We start from the raw sequence: 6,569 nt of genomic DNA, 5'->3' as shown, positions 1-6,569 counted from the left end.
TCCAAAATTCTTTCAGGACATTTCCCTTATGGTTCTGGTGGTGTATTTTAAAATATACCTGTATTTACACAGCATTTTAAAGATATGTTTTAATAGCATGTTTACTATTTACTTGTAGGTTCTTTCCTACTTGTATTTTATATGGTAAAACTAATTAGAAATTGTAAAAAATAGTTTTCTGTGATCAATTACTGGTCTGCAACAAAAATAGGTTGTGTCTTTGCGGTAATATAGTAATGTGGGAACAACCACTGGAAGGCTTAAAATAGATGTATGATACGAGTATCAGTGATTTCAAGTTTAGCAGTGCTCTGAAAGTATCCATAGGGCAAGCCATAATTTGTGGCACTACAATATTTTATGATTTTTTAAAAATGCAGGTCTACATCTGTAGCAAACTTTTAATGTAGCCAAAGCAGCAATGTTAGTGCACAAGAGGGAGAAACCAGGATTCTGGGGGAAACAACATTTGTGGAAGTATAAAAAATAATATATGCAGATAAAAAAGGAAGTGCTGATGAAAGTGAAAAGGTTCAACTAAAAGCCTAGGTTCCTATATTTAAAAAGGAATGTCCAAATTAATGTCATGCTGTAGAGCACATGAAAACAATGTTTTAAGTCTGAAGTCCGGGGGGGGGGGGGGGGGTGCAGCTAGCTCGGATGGACTCTGAATGCTGAATTCTTACTCCTCCCGACCATTGGAAAAAATATGATTAAAATATACTCAAAGCAAGGTCAAGAAATATTGAAAAACACATGAAATGTGAGTTAATTCCTTTGTCTCTCTCCTGGGAAGATTGGAAACACAGAGATGGTCTATGGGGCCTGCAAAGAGTGTGTTTTATAATCTGAAACTACTGGGATTTGTCCAGAGTAAGCTTGCATCTCAGCAGTTTACCTTAAAGTCTAAAAGTAGCTTGAAGAGCAGAAGGGAAAAGGAGAGGGGGTCAGTTTTTGAGCAGTTGATAAGAACTGGAATATAGAAAAGAACTTCTCTAATCTGTAAGAGATAATTAACGGATGAGACTTTCCCTCACCTCCTGCACACTTGGAAAGCTGAGAAGGTGCCAAGAGGGCAAATATTGGGATAAAGTCTCAAGAAATGTTGTTGTTGTTGTTGTTAGTCGCGAAGTCGTGTGTGACCCATCGTGACCCCATGGACAACATTCCTCCAGGCCTTCCTGTCCTCCACCATCCCCTGGAGTGCACTCAAGCTCACACCAACTGCTTCAGTGACTCCATCTAGCCACCTCATCCTCTGCCGTCCCCTTCTTTTGCCATCTATTGTTCCCAGCATTAGACCCTTCTCCAGGGAGTCCTTCCTTCTCATTAGATGGCCAAAGTATTTGAGTTTCATCTTCAGTATCTGGCCTTCCAAAGAGCAGTCAGGGTTGATCTCCTCTAGGACCGACTGGTTTGTATATTAAAGTTAATTAATGTCCCAGGATCAGTTTCTTTGTGTTATTTTGCTGTTATGGAGATAAGACAATGAAAACAGGACAGGCAAGAAGAGGAAGTGACATATTGAGAACATACAATAGCAATCCTTGAGCTCCCTCTGCTGGGTAGATGTTAAATTGTAGCTGTTGATAATAACTGACAATAACTGAGCAATTATAATAAAATCAAGAGATCTACATGCTGATTGAAAGCTAAATTGCAATTGTGGTCTGTAAATAAGTTATTAGTAAATTCAAGAGTTCTCTCCTCCTAGTTGGATGCTAAATAACATCTGTGGATTGTTTAAAAAAACCCTATTATTACAAATTTAAGACTTTCTCTGGTAGCTGGATGTCAAAATGTAGCAAGAGTGCAGAAAGCATCTGGCAAAGACCTAAAGCAAAGCAAGGCCTTTCTCATAAACTTCACCAATCGGATTTGCGTCTGAAAAGAGCAGAGAAAAGTTGTGAAATGAATGGGAAAAAGGGATCATCACCAGAAAAATCAATGATTTCACCAGCATCTCAATCATCAACACAACCAGATAAGCCTGATATACTTTTACAGGAATTCAGAGAAATGAAGACAGATATGAAAGAGGATATGAAGAAATTAAATGTCAAAATAGATAATATGGGTGGAAGAATAAAAGATTTAACTAAACAAACTCAAGAGAATAAACAAATAACCACAGAAGTTAAAATTCAAATGGAAGAACAATATAAAAAGTTAAAAAATCAGATTACCAAGATAGATCAGGTCTCTAAAAGCGTGATTATGATCCGGGACAGACAACAAAGATCAAATTTATGCCTTAAAGGATATCCAGAGGATGGGAATGAGAATAAAGATAAACTGATAAAATCAATATTAGATTGGGCTAAATCTAGCCTTTCAGATGTCTCTTTTACAAGATATGATATTGATGAAATACATAGAATTGGCCCAAGAAGAGCTGGAAGAAAAACACTGAGAGATATTGTAGTTCAATTTTGGTCATATGCAAAAAAAGAACAATTGAGACGGAAATTACAGAATATGACATCAATCAAGTTTGATGGTTACCAGATTCAAGTGTTTCCTGATTTATGTACTGAGACTTTGCAAAGGAGGAGAGATGTGTTCCAAGTTTGTCAAATATTAAAGAATTTCATTAAATATAGCTGGGGGTTTCCGATTTTTTTTTGGACGTTTTCACATAATGGAAAATATTGCAGAGTTGATACAAAGGAAGCGCTGAAGTTATTAAAGGAGCTTGGAATGATCAATGATGATGAATATGCGGCACAAATGCAGAAATTAATTGATATGCCTATATTTTCAAGAAGGATGACAGAAAAGAAGAAAGAAAATCGGCCAGAGGAGAAGTTGGATATTTCAGCAGGAGGTTCAGATCCTCTGTAGAAACAGAAAAGAGAGGTGAGACAGAAGAAGGAAGCAAGAAGAGACAAGAAAATCTACATGTAATAATAGATATAGAAAATATATTGTAGTCAATAGTGTTGTGGTTGTTATTGAATGTTTCTTAATAAGTATTGATAAGTGAGAATTATAATAGAAATTTGAGTATAGAATAAAAAGGGTATAGATGGTCGGAGAGGGTGGAATGGGTGCCTGGGGTCCCTACAGGGGTGGCTCCTCTGCCCCCCTCACCCCCCCCCCCGAAGTGGCAGGAAGGAGAAAATTTCCAGAGGATGGAGGCGGGGGGGGGTTCATATATATGAATGTGGTGAGGAATATGGTGGGGGAAAGGGTTTAGTAGGGGATAAATATAATTGTATTTTTGTTAAGTTTTTGTTGGAGTGTTTATTTAGTCACATAGTGAGACCAAGAAGAATACTTGATATATTGAAAAAATGGGAAAAACATAGAAGATAGTGTCTTGGAATGTAAACGGCTTGGGAGAAAAACATAAATGAGCTAGAATTAAAAAATCTATTCCTAATGCTAAAGCAGATATAATATTTTTTATAAGAAACACATCAAAAGAAAGATGGAGTGAATGAATTAAAATTATATTGGGCAAATGTATATGAAAAAGCATATGGCACATCAAGTGCAAGAGGGGTAGCAATATTTGTAGCTAAAAATGTGAATTTAAAATAAAAGTTATAAAAAGAGATCATATGGGGAGGTTTCTTATAATACAAGGTTTATTTTATGGACAAGAGGTGACTTCGCTAAACCGTTTCGGCCTGCTGCTTCTGGGTAAGTGTATCCACTGCTTCTTGGGCAGGACCCATGAGACAAGACATCAGGATGTGGGCCCACTGGTCTTTGGGCTACTTGGCAGCCAGGGCAACCCTTTCAAATGTATTTAGAAAGGCTTCAGGGTCATCTTCTGTGGTCATCTTAGAGATCAGGATATGACCTGAGCCTTTTCCTCCTGTCTGCACGACTAGGGTTTCAGCTTGAGGACCTTGTAGTCCTCCCAGCATTTGCTGGAGCAAGGAACTTTGGTTCTGGAGCTGGGCATTGAAGACTTGCTCCATGAGTCGCGTCTGTTCTGCCGCTAATTGCTGCAACAGGCGCTGCTGCTCCTGGCCTGGAGCCTTTGCTGCTCAGTGCACCAAGCCATCCAGGAGTTAGCTGGGGCGTGGGGGGATGACCTGTGCCCCCCCCTCCCATGCTGCCCTGCCTGCAGTCTCCGCCACTGCAACTGTATCAGGCGGGAAGGGCACGCTAAAGGCACCTCGTTCTTGTATTTCCATGAGGAGAGACACAAGGAAGTCTGTGTGTTCACCAGGCCTTTATTCACCGGTTACTAGGAAGCAGGGTGGGAATGGAAGAAGACTGAAAGCTGTGTAAAACCTATAGTATAGGAATGCACACACTTCTCTTCTTGATTCCTGAAAGTACTTATTATATAACATGGCGTTCCCATCTAGAGTCATGATGTGGAATAACAGGTTGTTTACTTCTAAGTGTGAGTCTTTGAGTGTTCATGTGTGCCTAACCCTGTAGACCTGAAATTAATTTTCTTCTGGTACAGTTGAGCAAATTATGCTCAAGCTGTTCATAACAATTCTTCCCCTCACCTGCTGATATTTTCCCTAAGTATTCAGATATAATATTCTGGTTAATCTTCAGGTACAACCAGACATGTCCACAAACTCTCCCTCCAACTTAGCCTGAAGATGCTCTTTTATTGGCTGGCATTAGTTTAACATCATAGCACAGTTTCGCCTGCTAATGAGGTCACAATGCCATTTTTGTTGGATTGTCACTGTCACACCAACTGCTACAATGGCAGGTTGCAACATCTTGCCTTGACAGAGTTGAATGCTAAAGTCACTGTCTTGGGTGAAGAATCAAGAAGATCACAGTCTTAGGTAAGTGGCAAATGGTGCTCAAGGAATATGAAGGAATGGAAGGTGCTATTGGGAAGAGGAAAGAAAAGAACATTGGGGAGAGTACAACTGATGGATTTGAGTGAAAGGTGAGGGTATGTCAGAGGTGAAAGCTTGTGTGTGCTTTAAGGCTTCCTGGCCTCACTTTTTGCAGAGGTATCCTTCTAGACTGGGGCAGGAGTTGAGAGATACCATCAAAACAGTGATTTACTGTGTTGTGTGGAAAGGGAGGTGGTTGTTCATGTCTTGGCTGAGCCCTGGAGTCCTGTTTTCACCTTATGGCACATTAGGGTAAGCAAATGGCCTAGTTTAGAGAAGACAATCCTCTACTTGAAGAGTGGCCAGAGGCCAGTTCTCTAGTTGAAGATGTCCTCTATTTAAAAGGCTGTCCAGACCCAAATCCAGTTTAAAGATAAAGAATCACAAAAGGGCAGGGGGACAACCTAAAAGTTGCCAGCAACACCACTGGGACAGTCAGTAAACACCCAGGTTTCCTGGTGGCAGTCTTCCTCACCACCAAGTAGAGCATTTTTGCTCACAGTATAGTATTTATTTCTGAATTTGCGTCTCTATATCCCTATTGGCTTATTCCTATTTTCTGCCAATTTGTATCTCATTTTTGTGATGTACAGGTGGCCATCCTAAAGTACTTCAGGGCATTTCTAGTGTACAAAGACTAATGAACCTATCCTCTCACCTCCCAATTCCATTTGAGGAATAAGAGCAAGGCAGTAAAAAGGCAACTGGTGGGCCAAGTACAGACAACCTTTCCAGACAAGGTATTTCACCTCAGCTTCCACCTGCCTTTATCTCCCTTTTCAGTGTTTCTGTGTAATGCAACTGGAACACATTGTGGAACTGACAGCCCTGCAAGACTCAAGACTTAGTTTCTCTGTACTAATAATCTTGGTTCTGCTTCTAACCTCATACTTCGCATTTTTCTGTACTGGCAATTTTTCGGCTCATGCCATGCCTCAGTATCTAGTATTTTCCTGCGCTGGCCCTCTCCACCCTTGGTACCTCTCATTTCTTAATGCTGATAGGTGCTATACTGAACCCTTGGTACCTTGCATTCTTTGGTACTGGCAGTTTTTATATCTAGTTCTACTCTTGTCACTTAGCATTTCCTGTACTTCATGGACACCATACCTAGTATTTTCTCCTGCTACTGGTGGCCTTTGTATCTAGCTTTGCCTTACTACCGAGATTGCAATCTATGAACTGAGTGTATGTCAATATGCTGGAACTGCTCCTGATCTCTTGCATATTTACCATCATACCAGTTGGCAGTGAGGTACCGTTTCATATGGATGGAAATCAGTTGCAACATTGTCATGTACAAGTATTGCATCCATGGACAAGCAGTCATTGGTCATCCAGCACTTATTGTAGCTACACTGTCCATCTTACTGGTTTATACCCTGTATGTTTGCTTGGATGAATGCACTGGCTTCGCTGTCTTACCAGTGCCTGTCCATATCATGTGTCCTGCAGAACAACTTGCTAGAGAATATCCAGAAGCAGGACATCTGACGGAGGCCTAAGAAGCTTGGCTTCTAGTATTTTTCCCTGGTAGTGATTTTCAGTAAAAGGTGACCTACTTCATGCTTTCATCACCTGTCACTATTTTTGATAGAAAGCAATTTGAGATTTACATCTGTTGAAGCATGGATCATCTCATCATGCTAAAAGTATCCTTCCTGCACAGGATGGGTGATTCCACTTCTCAGACATGTCAGTGCTGTCTGCTTCCTCATCCTTGATCCTTTCCTACTGCAA

Source organism: Varanus komodoensis, unplaced genomic scaffold (genome assembly GCF_004798865.1).
Source record: "Varanus komodoensis strain SLA01 unplaced genomic scaffold, ASM479886v1 scaffold10, whole genome shotgun sequence".
NCBI classification, from domain to species: Eukaryota; Metazoa; Chordata; class Lepidosauria; order Squamata; family Varanidae; genus Varanus; species Varanus komodoensis.
This window is presented reverse-complemented; position numbering follows the sequence as displayed.